The sequence below is a fragment of the Cupressus sempervirens genome, chromosome 11, assembly GCF_028749045.1.
Source record: "Cupressus sempervirens isolate cs-2001-9-10 chromosome 11, ASM2874904v1, whole genome shotgun sequence".
Taxonomy (NCBI): Eukaryota; Viridiplantae; Streptophyta; class Pinopsida; order Cupressales; family Cupressaceae; genus Cupressus; species Cupressus sempervirens.
In genome coordinates, this window is record NC_143128.1 from 144039890 (window position 1) to 144052297 (window position 12408).

The following is a 12408-nucleotide window of genomic DNA, read 5'->3' on the forward strand; positions in this document are numbered from 1 at the left end:
TGTTGAGGGTTTTGATGCATTTAATATTCGAAGCATCCCTAGAAAAGAAAATAGATATGTTGATAGACTTGCAACAATAGGTGCATCTCATGATGTGCCAAGGGATCTTGAGGAGAAGAAAAAGAAACAAATCAAAATTATAGTAAGGCCTACCATCCTTGACAACAACATCCATTGGAAAGTGTTTGAATTTGATGAACAAATTGTAATATTCTTACAGAATGAAGTAGAATTTTTGGATAGAAACCAGTCGAGACTGGAGGATAAGTATGGTGACCAAATCATTAATCTTAGTTCCAAAAAATTGCCTAAGGGTCTCATTACCTTAGAGAGTGTTTTCAATCCTAATGATTGAGTTAGAGGTAGAGTCATGAACCTAGTTGGTGACGAAGATGATCACACCCCAGTCATGGTTGCTAATGGAAAATCCTTAAACATGGGAAAGGTATGTTCTGAGATTGAGCAAGAAAGTTTTATTCATCTATGTCAAGAATTTAATGATGTATTTGCCTAAAAGTATGATAATTTAGAGAGTTTTGACCCAAGGTTGTTTCAACATACCATATATTTAATTGATAATGTCAAACCAGTAAGACAAAAATAGAGGCTAGTGAATCCCAAAATTGAACGCTTAATGAGAAAAGAGCTATCCAAATTGATTGAGGCCAATATAATTTTCCCCATCAAGCACTCATCATGGGTAGAAAACCTTGTCCCTCTTAGGAAGAATAATGGAGAAATTAGATTGTGTGTGGATTTTAGGGACCTTATCCAAGCTTCCCTTAAAGATCACCATCCTCTCCCTTCCATGGAGAAAATTTTTTCCAAGGTCATTGGTTCAAAGTGGTTTTCATTTCTTGATGGATTTTTTGGCTACAATCAAGTGCTGGTCAAAGAGTCTGATAGGTAGAAGACTGCATTTACTACCAAATGGGGTACCTATGATTATTGTAAGATGCCATTTGGACTAACCAATGCAGGTGCTACATTTTAGAAGGCAATGGAGATGGCCTTCAAAAATGTGATTGAAAAGTTTGTATTAGTTTACCTTGATGATATCACAGTGTATTCAAAGAATGTAGAAGATCATTTTGATCATTTGAGATAGGTGTTCTTAAGGTGTAGAGAGTTTGGGGTATCCCTTAACCCAAGCAAGTGTGTCTTTGCTACCAATCAAGGAAAATTATTAGGACACATTGTATCTGAGGATGGTTTAACCATTGATCTAGAAAGAACAAAAGCCATACTTTTTCTCCCTCTTCCTAAACATAAGAAAGGGTTGCAAAGTTTCCTTGGTAGGATAAATTTTGTGAGAAGATTTATCCCTAATCTTGATACCATGGTAAAACACCTTATGACTATGCTCAAGAAAAGTATGGTCTTTGCATAGACCAAGGAAGGGAAGGAAAGTTTTGAAGAGATCAAGGTAGCCATAGCCTTAGCCCCCACTCTCATTAATCCAAATTTTGAAAAGGATTTAATCCTTTATACCCTAGGTGGTGAGTTAAGCATTTCTGCTATCTTGACTCAAATAAATGAAAAGATGAAGAGCATCCCATAGCCTTCTTTAATGAAGGGCTTAAAGAGTATGAAGAAAAATACAACTATGTAGAGAAGCAAGCCCTTGCAATCATCAGAGCTTTAAAGAAATTTAGAAACCTCCTATCTCATAATAAAATTCATTTGTTAGTACCCCATGCAAGTGTGAAGAATTTCCTCTTGAGAAAAGATATTAGTGAGAAAAGAGTTGGTTGGATTACTAAAGTAATGGAATATGATGTTGACATCTAGATGACCAAGCTAGTAAAAGGGAAAGGGTTGTGTAAATAGATGATATCATATCAGGAATCAGATGGGGAAGTCAACATGATACTAACAAAATGATAAGAGACAAGAAATGATGACCTAAGGAATTGGATGGATGATATGAAGAATTTCTTATTGGGAAATAGATATCCTCAAGGATTAGATAGAACTAAAAGGAGATAGTATAGATTACAGCCAATTCCTTATGTCATAGTTGTGGTATCCTTTTCAAGAAAGATTTTAATGGAGCCCTATTAAGATGCATTGACATAGACCAAACTAAAAGAATGATCAAAGAGCTTCATGATGGTCCTGATGGTGGTCACTTCTCAGGAAGGACAACTGCAATGAAGATCATGAGGGCTGGTTACTGTTGGTCATCCCTATTCTGTCATTATCATAGGTATGTGAGGAAATGTGGAAAATGTGCCTTCTTTTTTGGTAAGAAAAAACTTGCATCTCTTCCTCTTTATCCCATTCAGGTGGACCAACCTTTTGCTTAATGGGGATTGGATTTCATAGGCCCTATCAATCCTTCTTCTAGTTTTGGTCACAAATGGATTTTAGCTGCTGCAAATTACTTCACCAGATGGACAGAGGCAGTTGCATTGAAGGACAACACAAAATCTTCAGTTGTTGAGTTCCTTGATAGAATTCTGACTAGGTTTGGTGCCCCTTCAACCATTATTTCATATAATGTAAAATCTTTTGTAGGAGCTCAGATTTGTGCATGTATAGTTAACCATAATATCTACTTGAGAACATCCTCAAACTACCATCCTCAAGGAAATGGTTTGGATGAGTCATCCAACAAAAACTTGATTAAGATTATGAAAAGAACTATAGAGGATAACCAGAGGTGTTGGCATCAAAAGTTGAGGATTGCACTATGGGCTAACAAAATAACACCTAAGAGGTCAATAAGAAATTAACCATTTATGTTGGTATATGGCAGAGAAGCAAGGCTTTCAATTTCATTAGAGTTCCCATCCCTAGAAGTAGCTCATCAACTAGAGCTAATTGAAGATGATGCCATGACAGTGAGAATGGCAGAGCTGATGGTGCTAGAAGAGAAAAGAAGTCAGGCCATGCAGACCCTAGAGACAGATTAGTAGTAGGTGAAAGGGAGCTTTAACAAGAAGGCTAGGGTTAGAATCTTCAAAGAGGGTAATTCAGTTTTGAAATGGGATGCAGATAGGGCAAAACCAGGGAGACACTCAAAATTTGATGCACTATGGAGTGGTCCCTATGTGATTGTCAGTTGTATGCAGCTAATGCTTTTCAATTAAGCAAGCCTGGTGGTGAAATTTTGCCTATCCCAGTCAATGGGATCTATCTCAAACCATGTTTCTGATAGGGGTTGAGGTTTCATGTATATAGGTAGCTTATTTTTCTTCTTGTTGTTTTCCAACTTTTCAAGAAGTGCACAAGCACATGTGTTTTGTTGAGTTTGCAGAGGAGTAGAGACAAAGCTTTTAGGGTTTTGTTCTCTTAGAGGTAGGGTTAGGGTTTCATAATGCACTAATCCATAGTTTTTACAACTCTATGGTCCAATGGATGCATAAGGTCACTAGTCATATGCATAGCTGGCTTGCGTCCCATCTGAATTGCCAAAAATGTTACATATTTTTGCCTTCGGACAAAAAATTGAATTTGAATACCTAAGCCCACCCAACGGTCTCTCCCCACTTTTATATTATTTAAATGCCATGGAGATACTTAAAAAAAGAAGAAGTAAAAAACCTTATTGTATCCCATATATTCCCTAAGTTTATTTTCATTGGCCCGCAACTTTCCCTCCATTAGATCTTTCGTGATCTATAGTAGGCACTTTCCCACATTCTCAAAATGCAATATCTTTACATAATGTGGGCAAGTGATTTTCCACCATGTAGTTTTTTGGGTCCAAAATTTTTAGTATGCTATCATAGACAGGATGGACAAGGTGGCAGAGGTGAGCTGGTAATTTGATTGGTGCCCATTTTCCTACATTCTGTGTTTTGTTAGACTTCCTGGCAATGCGGGCAAGCGCTAGATCACCATGTGTCCTCATGGGCTCAAAGGAATAAAATTTATAGTGACATCACATTTTCTCAATTGTACCTTCCACCATTTAATGCAAACAGATCAAGGGCTGGTGCTTCTCTGCATTATGAAGATGCAAGGGTATTAAGGAATGCGGGCAAGCACCTTGCTGCCATGTGTCTCTGTGGGACTTGTTTCTTGTGTGGGTCACCAAGGTGGTGCCATTTGGATGCTAGGTTGTGTTGAGTGGTTCGTGGGCCCAAAAATTGTATGGGCAAGTGCAATATAATAAGATCTTTCATGATTGTTGATCTCAGGGAGATCAACTATTAGCGCTTTCCTACATTCTAGATTTATGAGAAAATTAAACAATGTGAGAAAGCACCTAAAGGACATGTGTCCCAGTAGGCCCAGCTAAGGAAATTAACAGAAAGGTAGCATAGTTAAGGCTAAAAATTGGGAGACCACCATGATTAGAGTTTTGAAAAGGTGGCACAGTTAGTTGGTTTGGTGGTCAAACTTAGGAAGAACTTGCGAGGTGGCAAAAAAATAAAAGACTATTGGCCCACGTGGCCCATTTTGGTTGTAAGACTTAGTTGACCTATTGATTTTGCTGACTAATGAGCCAAAAATGAAGGAAATTGAGTTTTCTTGCATGATTTGATCCTCATGATCAATTCCAACTACTCTTGAATGAATGCTAAACCCAGTAAATAGTAGGAGAACACTCCACCCCCCTCAGTTTATCCATCTACTTGGTTAGAATGGTTTAATGGTGTCATTTCTATCAGGGCCCTGTTTCAACAAAATATCAAATTTTATTGTATTTGAATTTGTACCCAGATTAGATTTTCTCTAGATCTCTAGAGAGACTTAATGGCAGTGGTTGTGGAGTAACTTTAGTTAGAAAATATCTTAGTTATGCCTAAGCTATAAAGGCAATTTTTGTAGTTTTTTCTCGAGTCGACTCTGTTCTATTTTTTGTGATGTTGCTCTGCAATTTCATTATAAATTGCCTTTGCCTCTGAATTGTATCACACTCTTATCTCCTTCAGCCATTGATGTGAAGTGCAAGAACTATTTGCCTCTCATTGGTGTATTGTAGATATCTACAATCTTGCATGACTATATCTCTTTTGGCCTATGAATGGTATATAAGTGAATCCAGTCTTTCCTTGTGTCATTTAGTTGGGTTTTTTCTGATTTTCATGTGATTGTTAGATTAAAGCAAGTCTCAATGTGAATATGTTTTTGTGTCATGATGGTTCAATAGTGCATGTATGGGCAGTGATTGGTTTGAACACTCTATTTTTGGTGCATCACCTCACTTAGGTTAGAATAGGTAGATTTTCTTCTATGCATTCCTTCTCCCTTTTCCTCTCCAAGAGTAGTTAGGTGTGCCTTGATAGTAAAGGAAGTTGGCCTTCTTCAGAGACTCAACCTCATAGTTCAAGTCCCATAGCTTGGAGGTTGTTTCCATGTTTCACAAGGTTGTCCTTAGGTAAAAACTTTGGACAAGGGTGCAAACTTTTGTGACAACAAGCAGGGGGGTGATTTAGTTATGCTGCAATCTAAAATATTAACTTCTTAAAAAATTATTAATCATTCAACCAAAGCAAACAATAACCATAAAGAAATGTGCATACACAATTACACTAGATATGTTGACTAGAGAAACCCTTGATCAGAGGGAAAAATTGGGTGGGAATGATTCCCACAAGATAATGTACTAATATAAATATTCCTTGTTAGAGGATGGACCCTATTAGGAGTCTATTACAATTATTAGTACAAAGAGTCCCTATTAGGAGAATTTGAATTCTTGTTAGGAGATTCCAACCCTATTAGGATTTGTAGAAGGTAGTTGAACACACTATCCAAATAGCTTTAGGATCAGATCAATGAACCCACTGTCCAATTGACCTCAATGCTATTCCTTTCAAAATAATAGATGTATGATAGTCTTTTGCTTCTTCCTCTATCTAGTATGTTGGACTACTTCACCTTTAGATCATACAATCAGATCTGGACCTATGTATCTGTTGATAGTAACCCTTGAGGTCACTTACACACATTAGCAAATTACTTTGCTCGTATACTTCGCAATTCACAAGTCTTCTCTAGTTCTTGATCTCAATGATGATAATTAAAACTTGGAAAACATCTTTCTTTTATACCATACTTAATATTAATTCCTTGAGTTAGCTTCATACTTTATTATAAGTTAATTAAATGAAATACATATCGATTAAATGCTTTCAGCCCACAATTATATACAAACTTTCACACATGCAACTTTTGTACCTACGCACTCATTGATGTCATCAATAGTTAGTGTACTACCTTCAGTTAACTATGCAACCCTTCATTCCAAATACAATGTTCTATATCGATCATACAATAGAATTTTTTTTCCTAATTCTCTATTTCCCTACAGTTCTCTATAAATCATTAATATCTTTCATATGCTATTGATTCAGGTTCTGCACACTTGCCCATATGTCAAATACATGATGTAGTATATTTCGGTAACTATGCATAGGAAGATACATAATGTGATGTCTTAAATGCATAAATACAAGTCTACTATTCTATTAGTGTTTTGAAAACTTATTACTATGTTGTCTTTAATGATAAATATAGTCATAACACTATTTGATAATGCTTCCCCATAACATAAGTATTCATGCTAACAATCTCCCCTTTTGGCATTGATGGCAACATAGATGAAAAACATCTAGTTCCAAAAATACCATCAAATTTTTTCATCACTCAAATCTTGCTTCATGCAAATCCTTTATTGTAACACTTCTTCCCCATAGTACAAACTATCTCTAATGTTTTTCATGTCACTCTCTCTCCACCATTGACATCAATATCAAAGGTGGTACAAAAAATTGAACATTCAATAATCTAATAGCGTGACCACAAGCTGGTCTGTTGCATATAATTCTATAAACAACACAAGTGTCAAAAGACACTGTTGTACACCAATTATCATTCAACAAGAGTCCTTTTTGAATCTATTCATCATAGATTACTCCCTTATAGAGGAAGCATCAGCATTCAGTCCAGTCTAACAATGGTGCTACATACCCTAGACTGATGCACTTTTGCATCTTCTACTCTAAGCTAGGTAGGGGCATAACCCCAAGCATACCTCTCATGTACTAAACTTGTACTAAAATGTTTGCAATCTATTCCTTAGTGTTAATGTACTCATGTCTAATTTCTTTCTCTTTGACTTTCTCTTTCAGCACATGATACTTTATTGCTATGTGCTTAGTTTTGGAGTGCAAAAAAAGATTCTTAGACATATTAATACTAATTGTGTTATCATAGTAAATTATAATAGGTTTTGTGAATGTAATTCCAATATCCCTCATCTTCTACTTCATCCATATGACTTGATCACATTTGTTTGCTGTTGCAACATATTCTACTTCTACAGTACTCTGTGAGGTACAATCTTGCTTCTTGTTGAGCCAAGAAACTAGTCTTCCTCAAAGAAAAAATGCTCCTCCACTAGTACTTTTTTTTTCATCCCTATCTCTACCCCAATCAACATCTATATAAGTACAAAGAGTAAAGTCATTGCTTCTACCATACCAAATGTCATAATTTGATGTTTCTTTTAGATATTTAAATATCCTCTTTATTACTATATAGTGATATTCTTTAGGATCAACTTGAAATTTTTCCACCATTCCAACTACATTAGCTATATCTAGTCTATTATGAGTTAGATACTGCAATCCTCCAATCATGGATCTATACTTCTTTTATTCAATAGTAGGGGTCTCATCTTTGCTTGATAACTTATGACTAGTTACCATAGGAGTTCCAATAGGTTTACAATTTTCTAAACCAAATCTTTTCAGCAAATCTTTTAAGTACTTGGTCTGAGAGATAAAGATACCTTCTTTATTTTGAACAATCCACTACTGTCCTAAGAAGAATTTCATTTCTCCTATCATGCTCATCAAAAACTCATTCTTCATATCTTCCAAGAATTTTTTACTGGCCTCATCATTTTCATCAAAAATGATGTCATCAACAAATACAATGATTATTAGCAAATCATCTCCTATTTTCTTCAAGTTACTATCTGCTATTCCTTTAGCAAATCCAAGCTTTGCTAAGTATTTGTTCAACCTTGCATACCAAGTTCTTGGTGCTTGCTTTAATCCATACAATTCATTCTTTAGTCTACAAACTATATCCTTCTCTTCTATTAAAGGAAAACCCTCTAGTTGTTCAATGTATACTTCTTCCAATTCTCCATTCAAGAATGCCAACTTAACATCCATTTGATATACCTTAAAATTCTTATTTTTCGCATATGCCAGGAACATTCTGACTACTTCCATCCTTACTACAAGTGCATATGTTTCTTCATAATCAATTCCTTCTTGCTAAGAGTAGCCTTGGCATACAAGTCTTGCTTTGTTTCTTATCAATTCTCCTTGTTCATTCTTTTTATTTATGAATACCCATTTTGTGCCAATCACATTTTTATCCTTAGGTCTAGGATCTAATTCCCATGTGTCATTTTTTATTATTTACTGGAGTTAGTCCTTCATTTCTTTTATCCAATGAGCATCTTTGATTGCTTCATCTATGCTTCTTGGTTCTACTTGAGATATCATACATAGGTCTTCATTTATTCTCCTCCTTGTCATTACTCCCTTTTCTTTACTTCCTATTATCTGATCAGTAAGATGATTTCTTACTAAGTTCCTATTTGGGATAGGAGTTGCAACTTCAACTCTTATCTTTGGCACTATGCTCTGTTCTTCCCTTCCATCTTCAATTTGCATACTATTCTGCAAATCATCATTAGTCTTGAGAAATAACACATTATGTCTATTAGTCATTCTAGAGTAATCATCTCCATTAGAGTTATAATCCACTATCTTTTCCTTGGTGTAAAAATTTTCATCAATTTTAACATTTTCGCACTCTACTATAGTTATTTTCTATAGTTGAAACATTTGTAGGCTTTACTTTTTAATGAATAGCCAAGAATCATATCTTCATCGCTCCTTGGATCAAACTTACTGATATCATCATCTCTCTTGATGTAACATTTTCTTCTTAATATCCAAAAGTAATTGATAGATGGTGAGTGACCAAACCATAATTCATAGGGTGTTTTGTCCATACCTTTCCTAATCTGCACTCTGTTCAGTGTGTATACTACTGTATTGACTACTTCTCTCCAAAAAGTCTTTGGTACATCATTCTCAAATAACATAGCTCTTGTTGCTTCAATAATTGATTTATTTCTTCTTTTAGCAATCCCATTCTGCTCAGCTATCTTTTGATGCCATGCTCTTCACAATAGATATTGAATTCTCTAGAGGTGAATTCACCTCCTCCATATAATCTTAAGCTCTTGATTTTGACTCTAGATTCATTCTCAACTTTGTGATGTGAACAACCACTATCAATGATTCAATCTTTCTTTTCAACTTGTGATATTAGTGCACTTTCTTCTCTAATTTTTCTCTATCAAGATCATCCTCCTTTATAGCTACAAACACTAATTTTTCTTCACTCATGTTTTGATCAAACTCCTCTTCTTCTTCTTCTTCATTATCATATAAACAATTTCTAGATCTTCTAGACTTGAACCTTACTTAAACTTTCTTTCTCTTTTAGGACACTTAGATGCATAATGACTATATTCATTACATGTCCAACATTTGAAGATATTCTTACCATATTTTTCTCTTTCCACAAGAAGAGCTACTCCCTCTTAGATCTTTTCTTCAATGGACTTGTTGCTGTTGGCAATGTCTCCTTGTGCTTTTGTGTTCCTTGCTAAACTAGGTTTGATGTTTAGTACACTAAATGCTGTCTCAACTTTTGCCAATTCTCCAAATTGTTTTAGATCAAATTTTGTAGCTTCCAATCTACCAAGCAATATCTCTTTGGTGAAATTAGTAGTACATGGTATCGTTAGCTGAATCATTTTTGCTATTGTCTTGAAAGATGGTGTCAGACTTTTCAAAATCTTCCATATGACTTCATCATCAAACTTCTTTCCATCATGAGATGTGATTCCTAGAACAACCTTAGATATTCTCCCAACATAGCTTCTCATAGATTCATCTTCCATCATTCTATCATCTTGGAATGCATAATACAAATTTTGCAATCTAACCCTTTTTGCATGTGTTTCACCCTCATAATTAGCTTTTAATGTTTTCCAAATTTCATGAGATGTTTTGAGTAGTTTTACCTGACTGTACTTATTTTTAGGTAATGCTAACAATATTGCTTCTCTTGCCCTTATGTTGCACATAAACACTTCTCTTTGTTCCTTAGTACAAGTTTCAAGATTGTCTTCTTTTGGAATGTTCTTTTATGTCTTGGTTACAAGCCAATATCTTGGACCCATGAACAAGAGACGAGTCTTCATTTTATCCTTCTAGCTATCATAGTTTGTTCCATCAAATCTAGGACTTTTCTTCTTGAACAGATTTTCCATGGATCTCCCAAAGTTGTTAAACTTCCCTTCAAGGACCTAAAGATCTAATACCAATTGTTAGAAATAGTAATTCACTAGTATAACTGGGGGGGGGGGGTTGTATCAGTTATGCTACAATCTAAAACATTAAACTTCTTAAACAATTCTTAATCATTCAACCAAAGCAAACAACAACCATAAATAAATGCACATACATAATTACACTAGGTATTTTGACTAGGGAAACCCTTGATTAGAGGGAAAACCTTAGTGGGAATGATGCCCACAAGATAAATCTCTAATCTAAATATTCCTTTTTAGAGGATGGACCCTATTAGGAGTCTATTGCAATGCTTAGTACAAAAAGTCCCTATTAGGAGAATTTTAATCCTTGTTAGGAGATTCCAACCTTGTTAGGAGTTGTAGAAGGAAGCTAAACCCATTGTCCAAATAGCTTTAGGATCAGATCAATGAACCCACTATCCAATTGACCTCAATTCTACTCCTTTTAGAATAATAGATGTGTGATAGTCTTTTGCTTCTTCCTCTGTCTAGTATGTCAAACTACTTCACCTAGAACTATGTATCCATCAAAAATAACCTTTGAGGTCACTAACACACATGAGTAGATTTTTTTGCTCCTCTACTTTGCAATTCACGAGTCTTCTCTACTTCTCAATCTCAATGATGATAATTGAAACTTGGAAAACATCTTTCTTTTATATCACACTCAATATTAATTCATTGAGTCAGCTTCATACTTTATTATAAGTTAATTAAATGAAATACATATTGATTAAATGCCATTGGCCCACAGTTATATAAAAAATTTCACACATGTGACTTCCATACCTGTGCACTCACTGATGTCATCAGTAGTTAGAGTACTATCTCTAGTTAACTGCACAACCCTTCATTCCAAACACAATGTGCTATATCGATCATATAATAGAAACTATTTTCCCAATACTCTACTTCCCCATGGTTCTCTATAAATCATTAATATATTTTGTATGCTGTCGATTAAGGTTATGTACTTTTTCCATATGTCAAATACATGTTGTAGTATATGCTGGTAAATATGCAATGTTATGTCTTAAATTCATAAATCTTAGTCTGCTGCTTTGTCAGTGTTTTGTAAACTTAATACTATGTTGCCATAAATAAAAAATATCATCATTAAACTATTCTATAATGCTCCCCCATAGCATCAACATTCATTCTAACATGGCATGGTTTATTTGATGATATATTAATATGAACAATTTGTAGTATATATTGATTATGGTAGCATTGTGAGTTTATGAAATTATATATTTGGAGATTTAAGATTTGATGTCATTGTATACTCAGTTCACATTTTAGATTGGCCTCACAATGATATGGTTATTAGTGTTTTGTTTGGACATGTATGATGATTTGTTAGGACTACAATTTGTGTAGTGTTATAAGTGGTCTATACTTACATGTTGCATTTATAGCTTGGATATGGGTTGTCTTTGCCCATTAATCTTTCATTGTTGATGCATATTCAGATTGGTGGCTTGAATTTGGGTTGTTTATGCCCTAAGTTACATGATTTTCTTATTTTTCTTCATGTAGAAGGGATGAGATGTTACCAGGTGCAATCATGGTGAAGGATTGTGGTTGACTATTTTATGTTGATAGGTTGGACATATTGAGAGTTAATTACTTGGTTTAGGGATGTGATCATGGTGCCATGGATTTTTGTATGACATAATTGAATATATAGGTGCATCTTTGATGTTCATTGGTCTAGATTCCTAATTTGGTTGAGGGTCATGGTTATTTGGTTTCTTTTGAGGAGCTCATGCTGTGCACTTTGATTTCTTTGATGGTTTGATGCCTTGGTTGATTGGCATGCTTAAAGAATGGTTTTTTCATCATGATGTCATAGATAGCTTGGATACATGATTTAGTGGGAGCTTTTGACAGTGATGGGGTGACAGTGCAAGATTAGTTCCTAGTTTTGGTTTGTATCTTCTTGGTTTGGAGATCTTGGGTTCACTTGCTACTGACAGTTTGGTTGTGTGAGTGTAGACCTAAAGGATATTCATGTAGGAGATGAGTTTAATGATGCC